This window comes from Biomphalaria glabrata, chromosome 6 (assembly GCF_947242115.1).
Source record: "Biomphalaria glabrata chromosome 6, xgBioGlab47.1, whole genome shotgun sequence".
In the NCBI taxonomy this organism is placed as follows: Eukaryota; Metazoa; Mollusca; class Gastropoda; family Planorbidae; genus Biomphalaria; species Biomphalaria glabrata.
The window spans coordinates 37,218,175-37,242,047 of NC_074716.1; the positions used below are offsets into that span (position 1 = coordinate 37,218,175).

The 23,873-nt window shown below is 32.1% G+C and overlaps 1 protein-coding gene across 6 annotated transcripts in view; it reads left to right on the forward strand.

Moving 5' to 3' along the window:
- Positions 1–425: 425 nt before the first annotated feature.
- LOC106070961 (serine-rich adhesin for platelets-like) overlaps positions 426–23,873 on the forward strand; it is an 82,542-nt gene continuing 59,094 nt past the window's right edge. For 3 of the 6 annotated variants that reach the window (XM_056033875.1, XM_056033874.1, XM_056033879.1), the window contains exon 1: positions 466–696. The gene's annotated coding sequence lies outside the window, so the exon portion shown is untranslated. Of the gene's footprint in view, positions 697–779; positions 933–23,873 lie in introns of those variants that run through there. The other 3 variants (XM_056033877.1, XM_056033876.1, XM_056033878.1) reach the window with 3 other exon arrangements.

Genomic DNA, 23,873 nt, shown 5'->3' on the forward strand with positions numbered 1-23,873 from the left:
GTGATACATATCAGACACACAATATTCTGGACAACAAATCACGCCCAATGAAAACCAATTCTAATAGCTCAAAACACGACTATTAGACAATAAAGAGAACTTCACGCGCATTTCAGAAAATAAAAAAGTAGCCATTGCACCAGATCTTTTCAAGCTTCAAAATATCATGACATCGGATTTTCTATGGCTTTTCTAATTATTGAGAGTTGAGTGTGGCAGATGGACGGACAGACCAAACAAAACTAGTAGCGTTTTTTTTTTTTACCTTTTGGAGGATGCTAACGATGGGTGGTGGCAGGAGAAAAAAAAATATTACGTCACAGTCTGTACAACTTTCATTTTTCTTTTCTAACTTATTGATAGAAGAGCTCTAATATCAGTTTGATTGGTTGCAAATGATATCACTGTGCTCTAAATAGATTTAGATGATCTCATCAACGGGAAGTGTACTTCTCACATCTAATAAAAAAATTAAAAAAACAAGAAAAACATAGACTCTAGATATCTAGATTAGATCTAATACTAAACTGACTAAAGGCAAAGGTAGAAAAGTCTACATTCTTTGTAGACTCTATATAGATCTAGATCTACTTAATATAGAACTTAATTTAGATATACATTAGAGTTTAGAGTCTAAATCTATATTAGACTAGATCGGTTCACTAGATCTAGATTCTAGATATCTGAGTATTTTGAGTGAGTATCTCGAGCAGTGTCACTGAGTAATGAGTTTGACTGTTTTGACTCACTGAGTGAGTGAGTGAGAGTGTCAGTGTGTTGTCATTGTTATTTTAATATTCTGAATATTCATTGAATAGACAATTGAATGAATTAAATTCATTTCAATCAATGTTCAATATTGTTGAATGACAATGCCATGGCCATGGTCACAAACGTGACAATCATATAATATTGAGTCGGAAATATTGACAGTATGAGTATTGAGTATTGTTAGATCTAGACTCTAGATTATTATAATTCTAGATAGATACTAGATCTAGATCAATAATCTATATAGACAATATAGTATATGAGTATATCAATAATATAGTATAGATCTAGTAGTATAGTATATATATTATATAGTAGATCTAGATCAGATGCTAGAACTATAATTATAAGTAGAGTCTTTAACTATAATTTAATATATACATAGATTATGGATCTTAGATCATTCTAGAATCTAGACCTAGAGTAAAGTGCAAAGTTCGATCGCATTAAGCCTGCTGGCAGCCATTTTCACATTTGGATATTTATAGCACCGTAACTGTCTGACCTAAAAAACGATGGTATCTCTGAATTCATCATCCTTTTTTTTGTGTATAGAAATAGATCTGATGTATCACTAGGCTTAGTTAAAATTAAATATGAGGTCAAAGAGGTGTAGAGTGGATATCACCAAGTGTACTTTTCCTCGATCGGATTTCTCCCATAGTTAGTAAGTTCGATCGGGCTGATGAAAGGCTTGAGCAGATCAAAGAAAATATATCTAAAACATGTTTTAATCTTTAATTTTCAAAATGAAGTCTTTTTTTTTTTACTCCAATGCAAGAACACCATCCATTGCCACCTTTCCCACGCTTCACAACTTCAAATAGTCTCTTTGAGTTTGAGCTGATGAGCCATCAGACTTAGAAACAGCCATAAGCCCATGACCCATTTTCTTCACTACCGTGTGTTAAAAAAAAACAACTTCCACACCTCTTGAGTTTGACCTCATGATGAACTTAGCCTTTACAAGGAATAAGGAAATAGTATGTGTTGGAAGTGAAAAAAAAAGGTGCCTGTGCAGTAGCAAATAAAAAAGTTTTAGCAATATTAAGTATTAAGTGAAGCAATCGAGCCTCTATACAAATCAGGGCTGATCGAGCTTGGCAGATCTAGCCAGTTTAGGTGTAGATCTATATTTATTATATATATCATGAATAATGTAGATCTATTATAAATGTTATTATCACTATTGTTACTCAGTTACTGTTACTTAAACACATAGTCATACTGTCATACTAGATCTATACTGCTGTTAGTGTTACTGTTACTACTTATTTATTCTAAACTAATACTAATCTAGATCTTTTCAAGATTGACTAGATATATATCTCAGCAGTTCTTAACTTTTTTAGTGCAGTGACCCATAATACGATACACTCCACTAGGCAGCAACCTCCAACCTAGGTTAAATGTAAATTTGCTATTGTTTTAAAATCGTTATCATAATGTTGTATTTTCATTTATAATAGAACTCAATCACAGAAAAAAGCTTTAAATTGTAAATGGTGTAAAATAAATGTGTTTTATAATTAAATTGCTAACAAAAACTTTATGTTTATAAGTTGCATCTATTAATTTTTCTATTGCTTATTCATATTCATGTGCATACTTGTGTGACAATTTTGAAAAGTATGGCGAAACATTGAGGATGTTATTAAATAAACCTGAAGGTTGGATTTTTGTGGCAGTCTTTGTAAGATTACAATGAATGTCATCTTAAGCATCAAGTCTACTTCTTTATTTAGACGATAACTAATAGGCTGGAAAACCTCGCTTCTCAAAGATATTTTTATAAGCCTTCTGTTAGAAATGTGTACTCTTAGCTAAACGTGTGAGACCTCACCAGTACACCAAGAGACAATGCAGAGTACAAGGTTTCGGAGGGCAAATAAAGAGCTACCCAACAGCCATAGTACACATTAACTCTCCTTATTTCAATAAAAAGATTGAAGCTATAGTTGTTGAGAATGGTCAATACAAAGTGGTGATAGGGAATGTACCAAATATAGCAGACACTGAAGGTAGCACCTGGCATTTTGCAGCCTTCCGATTAACACAGCTGGAGATTTCAATTAAGAAGGTGTGATTTTTTCACGCATCTCAAAATGGGAAAACATGTGATTCTGAATTGTCCTTACAACTGACATTGAAAAGCAATAATTTTTAGCTGAATCGCTTTTGATGAGGTGAATAAACTCTGTCTCCGGAACATCTTCAATATTGACCTAGAAAATGTAAACAGGATGTCATGTAGATTTAGAAGTTTTAGTGAAATTTCACTTGTACACTGGCGCATATGTTCTTTGACATAAATTACCACTGTAGTCGGTCTGTCAAACTCGATGCCCTTTTTTCCTCTTAGAAAGCAGTTTAAGTTGGCAAGATTTAATTTTTTTCATCCGGTTTTGTTTGCCAAAGTTGTCTAATTGTAAAACAAATGTGAAAGTGGTTCTGTACCAAACACAGTGCCGGAGTGGCAAGGAAGTAACTGCAATGTGGCGGATGTGCGTTTGAGTTTTGAAGAGCAGAAGCAGATAATTAAGTGGTATTGGAAGTTTGAGAATGTAGCTGCGGTTTGGAGACATGAGTATGGTACAGAACCACCTTCAAGGTTAACAATTACACGTCTACAAGACAAATTTGCAATTCAAGGAATAGTGTGTGATGTGCATAAAGGTCGATCAGGGCGACCTCGTACAGCTACAAGTGATGAGTCCACAACTGCGGTCTTGGAACTGTTTCAGCGTTCATCTCAAAAATCATCACATCAAGCGGAATGTGAGAGTGATGTAAGTGCTAGTAGTGTGCAAGTTTCATGTGTACATTCCAAGCCTGGTGCAACAGCTAAGTGACGACGTTCCAGATCGAAGGTTAGAATTTTGTGAACGGGTTCAGGAGAGGGTGAGACGTGAACCGGGATTTATGGGTGGCATAATTTGGTTGGATGAAGCCCAATTCAAACTTAATGGGACTGTCAATAGGCACAATTGTGTGTACTGGGCTAAAGATAATCCTCGCATTACAGTTGAAAAGGCTGTGAATTTGCCTGGCGTAAATGCGTGGTGTAGTTTGTCTGCAAGGGGACTCATTGGGCCTTTCTGCTTTGAAGGTACTGTTACTGGAGAAACGTACCTAACAATGCTTGCTGACTCCATATTCCCTGCCATTCGTGCATTATATGGTAATGATGAGTTTTATTTCCAACAAGATGACGCCCCACTGCACTATCATAGGGACGTACGAGCATACCTGGATCACAATGTGCCAGGCCAGTGGATAGGACGCAGGGGACCAATCGAGTTTCCTGCACGCTCTCCAGATCTCATGCCACTGGATTTCTTCTTATGGGGCACAGTTAAAGATGAGGTGTACAAACGTAAACCACGTCACCTGGACACACTGTGGAATGAGATTCAGGCGGTGTGCGCAGAAATCTCAGTGGACACTTTAGTACTATGCACAGAATCAGATTTGACTCGTACTCAGCAATGTATTGATGCTGAAGGTCACCAGTTTGAACATTACTCACATTAATCACATTTATTTTTCCAATTAGACATTAAGCTTTCCATGTGCTGAAATTTAGCATTGTAGAACAGGAAATAAATTGTCTATGACAGTTCAAAGTGTGTATACATTTTTTCACGCACCCAGTATGTAGGCCTACAAGCAAATGTTTTAATTTGAAAAAATGGATTTAAGTAGACTACCGGTAGCTATTTTGATTTGATGGCTTCATTCATACTGTTTTTACATTTACACATTCGCTTTATTTATTTCATTATTATTTCGTTTAAATGTTTTAAAAGCACTCTCAGTGACTATATCGACAGTAATAAGCAAATAAAGACCTGTGGGTCGCGGGTAAAATGTGTCTAGTATCTATTTAAGCATGTATTAGAGTTCTAATAGAGCTTGATGAATATTAGTTTTTCAAAATTAATATATTATATATATATTATATGCTTTTTTTTGTAAAATAAATATAGGTGCCGGTACTCAGTGATTAGGTGCAGTACTCAGTAGTTGATTGCTAATATATACTAAAAGTTAATAATATATGTTAAAATACAAGAAAAGTAATAATTTTTTCAAAAAGTCGCCGGTACGCCATACTGATGCGTACCGTCACAAAAAAGCCCTGTGTATATATATATATAATATACTAGTCAACCATCGGTGTAGCATACACCGCTATTTTGCAGGGCTGGCCTTAGACCACTGCAACATATGGGATTGTAGTGGGCCCAGCACTTTTATAGGACCAGCGCTAATTCAAGGTGTATAAATTATTAAATTAACCATTTTATAACTTAAAACAGATTTCCCGCGCCCTCCTGTCGATTTACCAGGAGCTCCTGGAAATGTTCTGGAATTGCAAAAGATAAAAAAAATTCCTTAAAATATACATAATATATAGACAAAAATTATCATTTTGGGGTGTCATTCATGGAAAATGCCAATCCTATGCGCGATAAATAAAAACAGTATTATGCATGAGGTCAACAATTCTCAAAGATAGATTAAAACATTTGGTAATTCTTGCTATTGAGTGTGATCTATGTAGGAAACAGAATTATTATGATATACTGTATGACTTTGCTACAGGCAAGGCTCGTAAAGTAGTTCTGTACGTAGTAAAGAATGAATAAAATGCATAGACGAATTTATTTTCTAATACAAACTCTTAAATTAGTGTTTGTACAATTTTTGTTTGTAAAATGTTTTACATTTTTAGGATGTTCCTTCAGAGTTGAAGGACTAAGGGGGATGGGAGCGGGTAAGGTTTGATAAATCCAAACGACAGTCCAGCGCGCAAACTGCACGATTAGGCGGTCATCGACCGGTGAATACGTTTTTTCCCCTCCTTGTTTTTTTGTGGGGTGACTATCTGCAGAAATAAGAGAGTGATCTTTCCTTTACTTCTTCTTCTCATCCAAACTCTTGAGCGACGAAGAGAATTATTTATATATAGATAATATCGTGCTTAGCGACAAACTCCTCACTTCTCTACTAAGAATGAGAATAATTTCTTCCTGATTTTCACCAAACTATGAGGAACTGTTATAATACAATAACATCTCATTGCTTGAATTCATACATAGTATCAGCTTAACTTTGAAAGCCTTCTTAGAGTTTGTAGAACATTTCTGTATTTTCGTTTTGTTTACTTTAAGGCCAGCCAAATTTTTTTTACCCATCACTGATCTAGATCTATTTTATAATACCGGTAATTATAAATTAATATTAATAATTATATTAATCTATCTATATATATATATATATACATTTTTATCTCTAATAGATCTAAACTAGGTTCAGACTTTATAGAAGTAATGTATTAATAAAAATATACTCTCACTTTGTCAGTGTTAGTGTAGATCTTTATACACTCAAGATCTGGATTTTAACCTAGAATAGATATATATATATATATATATTATATATTGTCTGGAGATCTATATCTATGCTTTGTCAATCTAGATATATATTTTTTTCTAAAAAATATATAGATAGAGTAGATAATTTTTAAGTTATATTCTAGATCTAGTTCAACAAGTAATAAGATATAGATAGAATATTTTATATCTGAATCAGTGAATACTGTAGATTCATCAGTAGATATAGAATCTATACAATAATAATAATATAGATCTCTTCTATTCGATGTTAATAGTTATTGTTGATCTAGACCTTTAGTCTACTTTAAAACTAGCTTCTGAGGGTTTGTTTCTTAGCTTGAACAGCTAGTAGTTTCTATTTCTCGTTAAATTTAAGCAAAAGGTTTTCAGTTAATTAATTTATATATTGTTTTTGTGCTGTTAAGTAGCAGCAATGGCTGATAAGAAGTCATCACTTATATATAAATTTGGAATTATTTTGATGTAAAAACAATGGAAAGTCTAATGCAGCCTATATGCATTGCAAAACATAACTGTCAATTGTTTTCCAGGCAAACCTAAGGATCATCACCATGAGTAATTATCTAGGTTCAAAATACTTAGAATTATTCAGGGGAAATGGCATTATATAACTATACTATAAAGTAGAAAGTAAGGCCTATGTATGTATGTGCCAAATAGAAATCCAAACCGTTTGACCAATCTTGAAACAACTTGGCAGAAATATTCTTTGGGTACTAACTTAGATTGTAGTGTATGTTTTGTAGCCCTAAAACAAACTTAAGACTTTCAAAAAAAATAAAGTTGTCCGACTCTATTACAGCTATAGTATTTTATGGATCTAGGCCATGTCTACAATGTTGACATGAGAAAAGATCCAAAGGCTTGAAAGGATTTAGATCTAGATCTAAGTTTAAGAACTACAATTTGCGCAGTTTTTTACTTTGACACACGAAAATGCAAAAGAAGGTCCATTGATTTCATTATATAATAAAATTAACCTTCAAATCTGTGTTACAAAAGCATTTTTTTACATAAGTTCGTTCTTTATATCTGTGAATTTAGATTTCCTGACAAACATTCTTTCATTACACAATTACACAATACCGTAATGTTACACATCTTTCCATTCCTAGGTCTAAAACTCTAATTCAATTTCTCTTGACAAAGATAGTTTTATACTTTAACACATGAACATACTAATTATGGTCCATTCATTTCATATTTTGATCAAATTAACATTCAAATTGGATTTTCTAAAGCATCTTTCATACATTCATTCGCTACAGCTGCGAAGCTGCATTCTAATAGTTTCATTCTTTCATGTAATCTAATAGAAAAGGTCACGCATGCGTAGACCGAAATGTTACGAAACTCTCTTTTCCTAGGTCTAAAACACTATTTCAGCTCTAAGATTATAGAACTTCTCTTCGCAAAGATAGTTTTATAATTAAACACATTGACATACTAATTATTGTTCATTCATTTCATATTTTAATCAAATTAACATTAAAATTTGTTTTTCTAAAGCATTTTTACATAGATCTACATTCGTTCGCCAATGTTTTCATAAAACATTGAATTAAGGTCGATTAGCTATTTTTAGCTCCATTCATAATATTTTTTAAAATCATGAATTCATGCATTCGCTTTACTTATAACATCATTATTTTCTTTAATCGTTTCTATGCACTAAATCAGTGACTATATCAGCAATATGCAAGTTAAGACCCGCGAGCAGGTATATATATATAATTTATTTATTTACAATTTTTGGCACATCTGCACAATTTTGGCCATATATATATAGATATAGATATATATGTATCAACCATTTTGGGCGTAAGGGGTGTCACTGACATAATGTATGTGTTATGCCTGGGAAAATGATATTGTTCAAGTTTTTCCATTGTGCGCATACTCAAACAAGGGTATATTATGGTAAATGAGGTAACAAATTAATGCGTGTTGTCAGGTGTGTAAAGCTTTTATAAATAAATTTTATATATATATATATATATGTATGTATTTCATATGGCTTGGGAATAACGGGTTAAACTTTGTATTAAAGCAGTTGTATAATGATACTGTCAAGATCTAAATAAAGTTTTGATTCATTCAATCCACAGTCAACCATTATGACTCAGTCTCCATTTTAAACTGAGTCATTGCTGATACCAGGTAGTGATAAGTGTGTTCACCTTGTCAAAGCTAGAGTTGTTTTAATGTAGGCAACTGAACTTTGGGCCTATGTTTGTACCTTATTATTTGCACTCTCTTCTGTACAGTCTTATCCAGGGCCCATTCAGTCAAAAAGAGATGTTATATTTTCTTGTACATTTACAATACAATTAATAATAATACAATTTTTAACTAGACGGCGACCCCCAAACCATAAAATATTTTTAGTTCATTGGCTTAAGTAAATGGGATTTAGCTAGTGTTAAATTTTCTTCACTACGTGATTAATCATCTCCATAGAAATGTTTCATCTCCCAATGGCGTTACGACGCATTTAATGGACAGTAATTTCGGTTGTTGAAAAAGTATACTGCAACAACGAAGATGTAGTTCGCAGCAAATATTTTCAAATAACAATTTAAAAAAAAAAGAAAGAAGTAACTACCAATAAAAATCACGTCTGCGTTCAACGATGATACATTCACTAAAGTGTCATTCGTAGCCACTGGCTATATGTCAGTGTTCTTAGATCTATCTTAGTTGTTCTCACTTTTTATTGTAATGATACTTTACGATCGTTTCTTAATTTATGTACTAATACAATCTGAATAATTTTCCAAACCTACGGCATTTAAAATATAAATTTATTTTGACTATAGAATAAATATACCTGTTACAATACGTTAGAGACACACAAAAAACATATTTAAAAAAACTTCTGATGAAAATAGCCCCCCCCGCCCAAATATCAATTTTTTATTGTCTTAGGCGACCCCTCGCAAATGGTCATTCGTCCCCCAAATGGCTCGCGACTCACTGGTTGAGAACCCCTGATCTATATGTAGGTCTAAATAGACCAACCCCCTTTTTTAGCCCAAGAATGGGTGTGATCGCAGGCAATCTTGCTTTCAATTAACATTTTGTAGAATGAAGTTAGGATTGTGGTTATTGTTAGCTTGTAGTTCATAGCTTGTGATATTCGTGCTAAATATGTCGAAACCTGTCTGTCTACCTTCATCATCGGGGGCCTTATGAGATTATGTGATTGCACAAACTCTCTTTGAAATCTTTTTTTTTAATTGTGTATATGTGTATTGACAGTATTGATCGATCACGGCATGTCATATGTTCATCTAGTTTGTCATGAGCCAGTTTTATATTTGAATCCTTTAGAGTATAGCTATTATGGGCCCTAAAGTCTCGCGGAAGAAGTCTTCAATGCACATACCCGAACTACAATATAATGTCTTGCTTAATTTTGGAAGTGAGAAGCAATGCATATATTTTAAGATCTTTCTGTATTTGTTACGATGCAAGGTGGTGAGTAGGTTAAAACTTTTCAATGAATAACCTTTAGCTTACCGGTACCCAGACAGTACAAGTACAGCGAGTTATAACAAGTTCTGGAGCTAAACACTACTCACAACGGGGTTTTACACTACTCCTTTCTTCTCTGATCTCTGATATATACTGTCATATGACGTGCACAGTGCTATTACGTAACGAGTGTGTGCACGTATGTTTCTATGTGAGAGCTACACATATATAAGTATGAACACATGTTGTAATCCAATTTTGATCCTCGCCCTTGATAGCTTGTATGTGTAATTGGTGTGTTCGAGTTGTGGGCTCAATTATTATCAATGTCATTTTACACACTTCACTAAACAGGTGTTTAAAATCTCTATTGCGAGTTTAAACTTTCACATTTTACATACCTCTTCCTTTAGCACACGTCATACAAATAGCATTTTCGGTACACTTGTTATATATATATACTAGCCTGACATTACCCGCGGTCTGCGGTCTAAGTTTGTGTTAACTAATCTAGTGGATTGGATTTAGATGTATGTTAAACTTAGCTAATGATCCTTTCAAGTTTTTTCTCTTTCGCTACAAAAATAAAATTAGTTTTGCGAAAATGGGTTAAACCGAAGCCGATACATTCATATCTATTAAAAACGAAAAGAGCGATAGCTTTGTTAAATGAATGGGATTATAAAGCGAACAATTAAACGAAATAATTTTTAGTACGCGATTCATGAATGAATATAGATCTAGGCCTATCTCAACTCGGCTTCGCAGCTTTCGTAAACGAATGTAGTCTCTTAAAAATGCTTTAGAAAACCAAATTTGCATGTAATTTGATCAAAATATGAAATGAATGGACTATAATTAGTATGTTTATGTTAAAGTATAAAACTATCTGTGCGAACAGTTGAATTAGAGTTTTAGATCTAGTAGGGATGGGATTATAAAGTAAACAATTAAACGAATTAATTTTTAGTACGCGATTCATTACTGTATTGTCTAATGAAAGAATGTTCGTCTGGAAATCTGTAGTCACAGAAATAAGGAACTAATTTATGTAAAAAATGCTTTTGAAACACAAAATTGAAGGTTACTTTTATTATATAATGAAATCAATGGATCTTCTTTTGCATTTTCATGTGTCAAAGTAAAAAACTATCTGCGCAAAGTGTATTTCTTAAAATTAGATCTAGTTCTAAATCCTTTCGATCTTTTCTCATGTCAACATTGTAGACATGGCCTAGATCCATAAAATACTATAGCTGTAATAGAGTCGGACAACTATATTTTTTTTGAGGGTCTTAAGTTTGTTTTAGGGCTACAATACATACACTACGGTCTAAGTTGGTACCCAAGGAACATTCCTGCCTAGTTTTATCAAGATTGGTCAAGCGGTTTTGATGTCTATAAGTAACATACATCCATACATACACCACACATTCTACTTTATAATATACTAGACATATGTTACCCGCGACCCGCGGGTCTTTATTTGCGCATTTCTGTCGATATAGTCACTGAGAGTGTATTGTAAACAATTAAATGAAATAATAATGTAATAAGTAAAGCGAATGTGTCAATGTAAAAATAGTGTGAATGAAGCTATCAAATCAAAATAGCTAATAGGCTTAAATCCATTTTTTCAAATTAAAACATTTGCTTGTAGGCCTACATATATTTGATTAAAATTTGAGATGAATAGACTAAATTTTGTATGTTCATGTGTATAAAGTATAAAGTAGATCTTGAGGTAGACGTAGATCTAAATCTACACTAATCTGGAGTTCTGTGCTGCGCATGCGTGACCTTTTTTCATGAATGAATTTATATAGGCCTATCTCAACACGGCTACGCAGCTTTAGCGAACAGCGAACGAATGTATTAAAAATGCTTTAGAAAAACAAATTTGAATGTTAATTTGATTAAAATATCAAATGAATGGACAATAATTAGTATGTTTATGTGTTAAAGCATAAAACTATCTTTGCGAAAAGAAGTTTTATCATCTTAGAGTTCAGTAAGAGTTTTAGACCTAGGCCTAGGAATAGACTCAGACCTCAGAAGAGAGATGTGTTAATGTGTAACCATTTGGTAATGTCTAATGAAAGAATGTTCGCCAGGAAATCTGTAGATATCAGGAACTAATTTATGTAAAAAATGCTTTTGAATAATCTAGTGGATTGGATTTAGATGTATGTTAAACGTAGCTAATGATCCTTTCACGTTATTTCTCTTTCGCTACGAAAATAAAATTAGGTTTGCGAAAATGGGTTTACCCGAAGTCGATACATTCTTATCTATTAAAAACGAAAAGAGCGATAGCTTTGTTAAATGAATGGGATTATAAAGTGAACAATTAAACGAAATTATATTTAGTACGCGATTCATGAATGAATATAGATCTAGGCCTATCTCAACTCGGTTTCGCAGCTTTCGTAGGCGAATGTAGCTTTAGAAAACCAAATTTGAATGTTTATTTGATCAAAATATGAAATGAATGGACTTTAATTAATATGTTTATGTGTTAAAGTATAAAACTATCTGTGCGAAGAGAAGTTTTATCATCTTAGAGTTGAATTAGAGTTTTAGATCTAGGGATGGGATTATAAAGTAAACAATTAAACGAATTAATATTTAGTACGCGATTCATTACGGAATTGTCTAATGAAAGAATGTTCGTCAGGAAATCTGTAATCACAGATATAAGGAACTAATTAATGTAAAAAATGCTTTTGAAACACAAAATTGAAGGTTAATTTTATTATATAATGAAATCAATGGATCTTCTTTTGTCTTTTCATGTGTCAAAGTAAAAAACTATCTGCGCAAAGTGTATTTCTTAAAATTAGATCTAGGTCTAAATCCTTTCTATCTTTTCTCATGTCAACATTGTAGACATGGCCTAGATCCATAAAATACTATAGCTGTAATAGAGTCGGACAACTTTATTTTTTTTTTGAGGGTCTTACATTTGTTTTAGGGCTACAATACATTCACTAAGGTCTAAGTTGGTACCCAAGGAACATTCCTGCCTAGTTTTATCAAGATTGGTCAAGCGGTTTTGATGTCTATAAGTAACATACATACATACATACATACTCCACACATTCTACTTTATAATATAGACTAGCCTGGCATTACCCGCGGCCTGCGGGTCTAAGTTTGTGTTTACTAATGGATTGGATTTAGATGTATGTTAAACTTAGCTAATGATCCTTTCACGTTATTTCTCTTTCGCTACGAAAATAAAATTAGTTTTGCGAAAATGGGTTTACCCGAAGTCGATACATTCATATCTATTAAAAACGAAAAGAGCGATAGCTTTGTTAAATGAATGGGATTATAAAGTGAACAATTAAACGAAATAATTTTTAGTACGCGATTCATGAATGAATATAGATCTAGGCCTATCTCAACTCGGCTTTGCAGCTTTTGTAAACGAATGTAGTCTCTTAAAAATAATGCTTTAGAAAACCAAATTTGAATGTTTATTTGATCAAAATATGAAATGAATGGACTCTAATTAGTATGTTCATGTGTTAAAGTATAAAACTATCTGTGCGAAGAGAAGTTTTATCATCTTAGAGTTGAATTAGAGTTTTAGATCTAGGGATGGGATTATAAAGTAAACAATTAAACGAATTAATTTTTAGTAAGCGATTCATTACGGTATTGTCTAATGAAAGAAAGTTTGTCAGGAAATCTGCAGTCACAGATATAACGAACTAATTAATTTAAAAAATGCTTTTGAAACACAAAATTGAAGGTTAATTTTATTATATAATAAAATCAATGGATCTTCTTTTGTATTTTCATGTGTCAAAGTAAAAAACTATCTGCGCAAAGTGTATTTCTAAAAATTAGATCTAGGTCTAAATCCTTTCGATCTTTTCTATGTCAACATTGTAGACATGGCCTAAATCCATAAAATACTATAGCTGTAATAGAGTCGGACAACTTTATTTTTTTTTTAGGGTCTTAAGTTTGTTTTAGGGCTACAATAGATACACTAAGGTCTAAGTTGGTACCCAAGAAACATTCCTGCCAAGTTTTATCAAGATTGGTGAAGCGGTTTTGATGTCTATAAGTAACATACATACACCTCACATTCTACTTTATAGTATACTAGACATATGTTACCCGCGACCCGCGGGTCTTTATTTGCGCATTACTGTCGATATAGTCACTGAGAGTGTTTTGTAAACAATTAAACGAAATAATAATGTAATAAGTAAAGCGAATGTGTCAATGTAAAAATAGTGTGAATGAAGCTATCAAATCAAAATAGCTAATAGGCTTAATTAAATCCATTTTTTTTTTTCAAATTAAAACATTTGCTTGTAGGCCTACATATATTTGATTAAAATTTGAGATGAATAGACTAAATTTTGTATGTTCATGTGTATAAAGTATAAAGTAGATCTTGAGGTAGACATAGATCTAAATCTACACTAATCTAGAGTTCTGTGCTGCGCATGCGTGAACTTTTTTTCATGAATGAATATAGGCCTATCTCAACACGGCTACGCAGCTTTAACGAACATCGAACGAATGTATTAAAATGCTTTAGAAAAACAAATTTGAATGTTAATTTGATTAAAATATGAAATGAATGGACAATAATTAGTATGTTTATGTGTTAAAGCATAAAACTATCTTTGCGAAAAGAAGTTTTATCATCTTAGAGTTCAGTAAGAGTTTTAGACCTAGGCCTAGGAATAGACTCAGACCTCAGAAGAGAGATGTGTTAATGTGTAACCATTTGGTAATGTCTAATGAAAGAATGTTCGCCAGGAAATCTGTAGATATCAGGAACTAATTTATGTAAAAAATGCTTTTGAATAATCTAGTGGATTGGATTTAGATGTATGTTAAACGTAGCTAATGATCCTTTCACGTTATTTCTCTTTCGCTACGAAAATAAAATTAGGTTTGCGAAAATGGGTTTACCCGAAGTCGATACATTCTTATCTATTAAAAACGAAAAGAGCGATAGCTTTGTTAAATGAATGGGATTATAAAGTGAACAATTAAACGAAATTATATTTAGTACGCGATTCATGAATGAATATAGATCTAGGCCTATCTCAACTCGGTTTCGCAGCTTTCGTAGGCGAATGTAGCTTTAGAAAACCAAATTTGAATGTTTATTTGATCAAAATATGAAATGAATGGACTTTAATTAATATGTTTATGTGTTAAAGTATAAAACTATCTGTGCGAAGAGAAGTTTTATCATCTTAGAGTTGAATTAGAGTTTTAGATCTAGGGATGGGATTATAAAGTAAACAATTAAACGAATTAATATTTAGTACGCGATTCATTACGGAATTGTCTAATGAAAGAATGTTCGTCAGGAAATCTGTAATCACAGATATAAGGAACTAATTAATGTAAAAAATGCTTTTGAAACACAAAATTGAAGGTTAATTTTATTATATAATGAAATCAATGGATCTTCTTTTGTCTTTTCATGTGTCAAAGTAAAAAACTATCTGCGCAAAGTGTATTTCTTAAAATTAGATCTAGGTCTAAATCCTTTCTATCTTTTCTCATGTCAACATTGTAGACATGGCCTAGATCCATAAAATACTATAGCTGTAATAGAGTCGGACAACTTTTTTTTTTTTTTGAGGGTCTTACATTTGTTTTAGGGCTACAATACATTCACTAAGGTCTAAGTTGGTACCCAAGGAACATTCCTGCCTAGTTTTATCAAGATTGGTCAAGCGGTTTTGATGTCTATAAGTAACATACATACATACATACATACATACTCCACACATTCTACTTTATAATATAGACTAGCCTGGCATTACCCGCGGCCTGCGGGTCTAAGTTTGTGTTTACTAATGGATTGGATTTAGATGTATGTTAAACTTAGCTAATGATCCTTTCACGTTATTTCTCTTTCGCTACGAAAATAAAATTAGTTTTGCGAAAATGGGTTTACCCGAAGTCGATACATTCATATCTATTAAAAACGAAAAGAGCGATAGCTTTGTTAAATGAATGGGATTATAAAGTGAACAATTAAACGAAATAATTTTTAGTACGCGATTCATGAATGAATATAGATCTAGGCCTATCTCAACTCGGCTTTGCAGCTTTTGTAAACGAATGTAGTCTCTTAAAAATAATGCTTTAGAAAACCAAATTTGAATGTTTATTTGATCAAAATATGAAATGAATGGACTCTAATTAGTATGTTCATGTGTTAAAGTATAAAACTATCTGTGCGAAGAGAAGTTTTATCATCTTAGAGTTGAATTAGAGTTTTAGATCTAGGGATGGGATTATAAAGTAAACAATTAAACGAATTAATTTTTAGTAAGCGATTCATTACGGTATTGTCTAATGAAAGAAAGTTTGTCAGGAAATCTGCAGTCACAGATATAACGAACTAATTAATTTAAAAAATGCTTTTGAAACACAAAATTGAAGGTTAATTTTATTATATAATAAAATCAATGGATCTTCTTTTGTATTTTCATGTGTCAAAGTAAAAAACTATCTGCGCAAAGTGTATTTCTAAAAATTAGATCTAGGTCTAAATCCTTTCGATCTTTTCTATGTCAACATTGTAGACATGGCCTAAATCCATAAAATACTATAGCTGTAATAGAGTCGGACAACTTTATTTTTTTTTTAGGGTCTTAAGTTTGTTTTAGGGCTACAATAGATACACTAAGGTCTAAGTTGGTACCCAAGAAACATTCCTGCCAAGTTTTATCAAGATTGGTGAAGCGGTTTTGATGTCTATAAGTAACATACATACACCTCACATTCTACTTTATAGTATACTAGACATATGTTACCCGCGACCCGCGGGTCTTTATTTGCGCATTACTGTCGATATAGTCACTGAGAGTGTTTTGTAAACAATTAAACGAAATAATAATGTAATAAGTAAAGCGAATGTGTCAATGTAAAAATAGTGTGAATGAAGCTATCAAATCAAAATAGCTAATAGGCTTAATTAAATCCATTTTTTTTTTCAAATTAAAACATTTGCTTGTAGGCCTACATATATTTGATTAAAATTTGAGATGAATAGACTAAATTTTGTATGTTCATGTGTATAAAGTATAAAGTAGATCTTGAGGTAGACATAGATCTAAATCTACACTAATCTAGAGTTCTGTGCTGCGCATGCGTGAACTTTTTTTCATGAATGAATATAGGCCTATCTCAACACGGCTACGCAGCTTTAACGAACATCGAACGAATGTATTAAAATGCTTTAGAAAAACAAATTTGAATGTTAATTTGATTAAAATATGAAATGAATGGACAATAATTAGTATGTTTATGTGTTAAAGCATAAAACTATCTTTGCGAAAAGAAGTTTTATCATCTTAGAGTTCAGTAAGAGTTTTAGACCTAGGCCTAGGAATAGACTCAGACCTCAGAAGAGAGATGTGTTAATGTGTAACCATTTGGTAATGTCTAATGAAAGAATGTTCGCCAGGAAATCTGTAGATATCAGGAACTAATTTATGTAAAAAATGCTTTTGAATAATCTAGTGGATTGGATTTAGATGTATGTTAAACGTAGCTAATGATCCTTTCACGTTATTTCTCTTTCGCTACGAAAATAAAATTAGGTTTGCGAAAATGGGTTTACCCGAAGTCGATACATTCTTATCTATTAAAAACGAAAAGAGCGATAGCTTTGTTAAATGAATGGGATTATAAAGTGAACAATTAAACGAAATTATATTTAGTACGCGATTCATGAATGAATATAGATCTAGGCCTATCTCAACTCGGTTTCGCAGCTTTCGTAGGCGAATGTAGCTTTAGAAAACCAAATTTGAATGTTTATTTGATCAAAATATGAAATGAATGGACTTTAATTAATATGTTTATGTGTTAAAGTATAAAACTATCTGTGCGAAGAGAAGTTTTATCATCTTAGAGTTGAATTAGAGTTTTAGATCTAGGGATGGGATTATAAAGTAAAAAATTAAACGAATTAATATTTAGTACGCGATTCATTACGGAATTGTCTAATGAAAGAATGTTCGTCAGGAAATCTGTAATCACAGATATAAGGAACTAATTAATGTAAAAAATGCTTTTGAAACACAAAATTGAAGGTTAATTTTATTATATAATGAAATCAATGGATCTTCTTTTGTCTTTTCATGTGTCAAAGTAAAAAACTATCTGCGCAAAGTGTATTTCTTAAAATTAGATCTAGGTCTAAATCCTTTCTATCTTTTCTCATGTCAACATTGTAGACATGGCCTAGATCCATAAAATACTATAGCTGTAATAGAGTCGGACAACTTTATTTTTTTTTTGAGGGTCTTACATTTGTTTTAGGGCTACAATACATTCACTAAGGTCTAAGTTGGTACCCAAGGAACATTCCTGCCTAGTTTTATCAAGATTGGTCAAGCGGTTTTGATGTCTATAAGTAACATACATACATACATACATACTCCACACATTCTACTTTATAATATAGACTAGCCTGGCATTACCCGCGGCCTGCGGGTCTAAGTTTGTGTTTACTAATGGATTGGATTTAGATGTATGTTAAACTTAGCTAATGATCCTTTCACGTTATTTCTCTTTCGCTACGAAAATAAAATTAGTTTTGCGAAAATGGGTTTACCCGAAGTCGATACATTCATATCTATTAAAAACGAAAAGAGCGATAGCTTTGTTAAATGAATGGGATTATAAAGTGAACAATTAAACGAAATAATTTTTAGTACGCGATTCATGAATGAATATAGATCTAGGCCTATCTCAACTCGGCTTTGCAGCTTTTGTAAACGAATGTAGTCTCTTAAAAATAATGCTTTAGAAAACCAAATTTGAATGTTTATTTGATCAAAATATGAAATGAATGGACTCTAATTAGTATGTTCATGTGTTAAAGTATAAAACTATCTGTGCGAAGAGAAGTTTTATCATCTTAGAGTTGAATTAGAGTTTTAGATCTAGGGATGGGATTATAAAGTAAACAATTAAACGAATTAATTTTTAGTAAGCGATTCATTACGGTATTGTCTAATGAAAGAAAGTTTGTCAGGAAATCTGCAGTCACAGATATAACGAACTAATTAATTTAAAAAATGCTTTTGAAACACAAAATTGAAGGTTAATTTTATTATATAATAAAATCAATGGATCTTCTTTTGTATTTTCATGTGTCAAAGTAAAAAACTATCTGCGCAAAGTGTATTTCTAAAAATTAGATCTAGGTCTAAATCCTTTCGATCTTTTCTATGTCAACATTGTAGACATGACCTAAATCCATAAAATACTATAGCTGTAATAGAGTCGGACAACTTTATTTTTTTTTTAGGGTCTTAAGTTTGTTTTAGGGCTACAATAGATACACTAAGGTCTAAGTTGGTACCCAAGAAACATTCCTGCCAAGTTTTATCAAGATTGGTGAAGCGGTTTTGATGTCTATAAGTAACATACATACACCTCACATTCTACTTTATAGTATACTAGACATATGTTACCCGCGACCCGCGGGTCTTTATTTGCGCATTACTGTCGATATAGTCACTGAGAGTGTTTTGTAAACAATTAAACGAAATAATAATGTAATAAGTAAAGCGAATGTGTCAATGTAAAAATAGTGTGAATGAAGCTATCAAATCAAAATAGCTAATAGGCTTAATTAAATCCATTTTTTTTTTTCAAATTAAAACATTTGCTTGTAGGCCTACATATATTTGATTAAAATTTGAGATGAATAGACTAAATTTTGTATGTTCATGTGTATAAAGTATAAAGTAGATCTTGAGGTAGACATAGATCTAAATCTACACTAATCTAGAGTTCTGTGCTGCGCATGCGTGAACTTTTTTTCATGAATGAATATAGGCCTATCTCAACACGGCTACGCAGCTTTAACGAACATCGAACGAATGTATTAAAATGCTTTAGAAAAACAAATTTGAATGTTAATTTGATTAAAATATGAAATGAATGGACAATAATTAGTATGTTTATGTGTTAAAGCATAAAACTATCTTTGCGAAAAGAAGTTTTATCATCTTAGAGTTCAGTAAGAGTTTTAGACCTAGGCCTAGGAATAGACTCAGACCTCAGAAGAGAGATGTGTTAATGTGTAACCATTTGGTAATGTCTAATGAAAGAATGTTCGCCAGGAAATCTGTAGATATCAGGAACTAATTTATGTAAAAAATGCTTTTGAATAATCTAGTGGATTGGATTTAGATGTATGTTAAACGTAGCTAATGATCCTTTCACGTTATTTCTCTTTCGCTACGAAAATAAAATTAGGTTTGCGAAAATGGGTTTACCCGAAGTCGATACATTCTTATCTATTAAAAACGAAAAGAGCGATAGCTTTGTTAAATGAATGGGATTATAAAGTGAACAATTAAACGAAATTATATTTAGTACGCGATTCATGAATGAATATAGATCTAGGCCTATCTCAACTCGGTTTCGCAGCTTTCGTAGGCGAATGTAGCTTTAGAAAACCAAATTTGAATGTTTATTTGATCAAAATATGAAATGAATGGACTTTAATTAATATGTTTATGTGTTAAAGTATAAAACTATCTGTGCGAAGAGAAGTTTTATCATCTTAGAGTTGAATTAGAGTTTTAGATCTAGGGATGGGATTATAAAGTAAACAATTAAACGAATTAATATTTAGTACGCGATTCATTACGGAATTGTCTAATGAAAGAATGTTCGTCAGGAAATCTGTAATCACAGATATAAGGAACTAATTAATGTAAAAAATGCTTTTGAAACACAAAATTGAAGGTTAATTTTATTATATAATGAAATCAATGGATCTTCTTTTGTCTTTTCATGTGTCAAAGTAAAAAACTATCTGCGCAAAGTGTATTTCTTAAAATTAGATCTAGGTCTAAATCCTTTCTATCTTTTCTCATGTCAACATTGTAGACATGGCCTAGATCCATAAAATACTATAGCTGTAATAGAGTCGGACAACTTTATTTTTTTTTTGAGGGTCTTACATTTGTTTTAGGGCTACAATACATTCACTAAGGTCTAAGTTGGTACCCAAGGAACATTCCTGCCTAGTTTTATCAAGATTGGTCAAGCGGTTTTGATGTCTATAAGTAACATACATACATACATACATACTCCACACATTCTACTTTATAATATAGACTAGCCTGGCATTACCCGCGGCCTGCGGGTCTAAGTTTGTGTTTACTAATGGATTGGATTTAGATGTATGTTAAACTTAGCTAATGATCCTTTCACGTTATTTCTCTTTCGCTACGAAAATAAAATTAGTTTTGCGAAAATGGGTTTACCCGAAGTCGATACATTCATATCTATTAAAAACGAAAAGAGCGATAGCTTTGTTAAATGAATGGGATTATAAAGTGAACAATTAAACGAAATAATTTTTAGTACGCGATTCATGAATGAATATAGATCTAGGCCTATCTCAACTCGGCTTTGCAGCTTTTGTAAACGAATGTAGTCTCTTAAAAATAATGCTTTAGAAAACCAAATTTGAATGTTTATTTGATCAAAATATGAAATGAATGGACTCTAATTAGTATGTTCATGTGTTAAAGTATAAAACTATCTGTGCGAAGAGAAGTTTTATCATCTTAGAGTTGAATTAGAGTTTTAGATCTAGGGATGGGATTATAAAGTAAACAATTAAACGAATTAATTTTTAGTAAGCGATTCATTACGGTATTGTCTAATGAAAGAAAGTTTGTCAGGAAATCTGCAGTCACAGATATAACGAACTAATTAATTTAAAAAATGCTTTTGAAACACAAAATTGAAGGTTAATTTTATTATATAATAAAATCAATGGATCTTCTTTTGTATTTTCATGTGTCAAAGTAAAAAACTATCTGCGCAAAGTGTATTTCTAAAAATTAGATCTAGGTCTAAATCCTTTCGATCTTTTCTATGTCAACATTGTAGACATGGCCTAAATCCATAAAATACTATAGCTGTAATAGAGTCGGACAACTTTATTTTTTTTTTAGGGTCTTAAGTTTGTTTTAGGGCTACAATAGATACACTAAGGTCTAAGTTGGTACCCAAGAAACATTCCTGCCAAGTTTTATCAAGATTGGTGAAGCGGTTTTGATGTCTATAAGTAACATACATACACCTCACATTCTACTTTATAGTATACTAGACATATGTTACCCGCGACCCGCGGGTCTTTATTTGCGCATTACTGTCGATATAGTCACTGAGAGTGTTTTGTAAACAATTAAACGAAATAATAATGTAATAAGTAAAGCGAATGTGTCAATGTAAAAATAGTGTGAATGAAGCTATCAAATCAAAATAGCTAATAGGCTTAATTAAATCCATTTTTTTTTTCAAATTAAAACATTTGCTTGTAGGCCTACATATATTTGATTAAAATTTGAGATGAATAGACTAAATTTTGTATGTTCATGTGTATAAAGTATAAAGTAGATCTTGAGGTAGACATAGATCTAAATCTACACTAATCTAGAGTTCTGTGCTGCGCATGCGTGAACTTTTTTTCATGAATGAATATAGGCCTATCTCAACACGGCTACGCAGCTTTAACGAACATCGAACGAATGTATTAAAATGCTTTAGAAAAACAAATTTGAATGTTAATTTGATTAAAATATGAAATGAATGGACAATAATTAGTATGTTTATGTGTTAAAGCATAAAACTATCTTTGCGAAAAGAAGTTTTATCATCTTAGAGTTCAGTAAGAGTTTTAGACCTAGGCCTAGGAATAGACTCAGACCTCAGAAGAGAGATGTGTTAATGTGTAACCATTTGGTAATGTCTAATGAAAGAATGTTCGCCAGGAAATCTGTAGATATCAGGAACTAATTTATGTAAAAAATGCTTTTGAATAATCTAGTGGATTGGATTTAGATGTATGTTAAACGTAGCTAATGATCCTTTCACGTTATTTCTCTTTCGCTACGAAAATAAAATTAGGTTTGCGAAAATGGGTTTACCCGAAGTCGATACATTCTTATCTATTAAAAACGAAAAGAGCGATAGCTTTGTTAAATGAATGGGATTATAAAGTGAACAATTAAACGAAATTATATTTAGTACGCGATTCATGAATGAATATAGATCTAGGCCTATCTCAACTCGGTTTCGCAGCTTTCGTAGGCGAATGTAGCTTTAGAAAACCAAATTTGAATGTTTATTTGATCAATATATGAAATGAATGGACTTAAATTAATATATTTATGTGTTAAAGTATAAAACTATCTGTGCGAAGAGAAGTTTTATCATCTTAGAGTTGGATTAGAGTTTTAGATCTAGGGATGGGATTATAAAGTAAACAATTAAACGAATTAATATTTAGTACGCGATTCATTACGGTATTGTCTAATGAAAAAATGTTCGTCAGGAAATCTGTAGTCACAGATATCAGGAACTAATTTATGTAAAAAATGCTTTTGAAACACAAAATTGAAGGTTAATTTTATTACATAATGAAATCAATGAATCTTCTTTTGTATTTTCACGTGTCAAAGTAAAAAACTATCTGCGCAAAGTGTATTTCTTAAAATTAAATCTAGGTCTAAATCCTTTCTATCTTTTCTCATGTCAACATTGTAGACATGGCCTAGATCCATAAAATACTATAGCTGTAATAGAGTCGGACAACTATATTTTTTTTGAGGGTCTTAAGTTTGTTTTAGGGCTACAATACATACACTACGGTCTAAGTTGGTACCCAAGGAACATTCCTGCCTAGTTTTATCAAGATTGGTCAAGCGGTTTTGATGTCTATAAGTAACATACATACATACCCCTCACATTCTACTTTATAATATATATATATATATATATATATATATATATATATATATATATATATATATATATATATATATATATATATATTAGCTGGCACAGACTGGGGAGCTAAACACAACATCCTAAAAAAGACCAATACCAGTTACATAAGACCTGTTCTAGAGTATGGTGCCACAGCATGGGGCTCAGCCCAAACCTAACTAAGAAAAATAGACAAGGTTCAAAACATTGGTCTAAAGATGATGACAGAAGCAATCAAAACAACACCTATAACAGCTAAGGAGGAAACTGCTGCCCTGGTCTCTCTGGATGAAAGAAGAGATACAAATCCTTTCCCAATTCACTAAATTGGAGGTCTTGGAGAGGCACCCGATAAGGACTTAGATCCACAAAGCTGGTACTAGAAACCGTCTC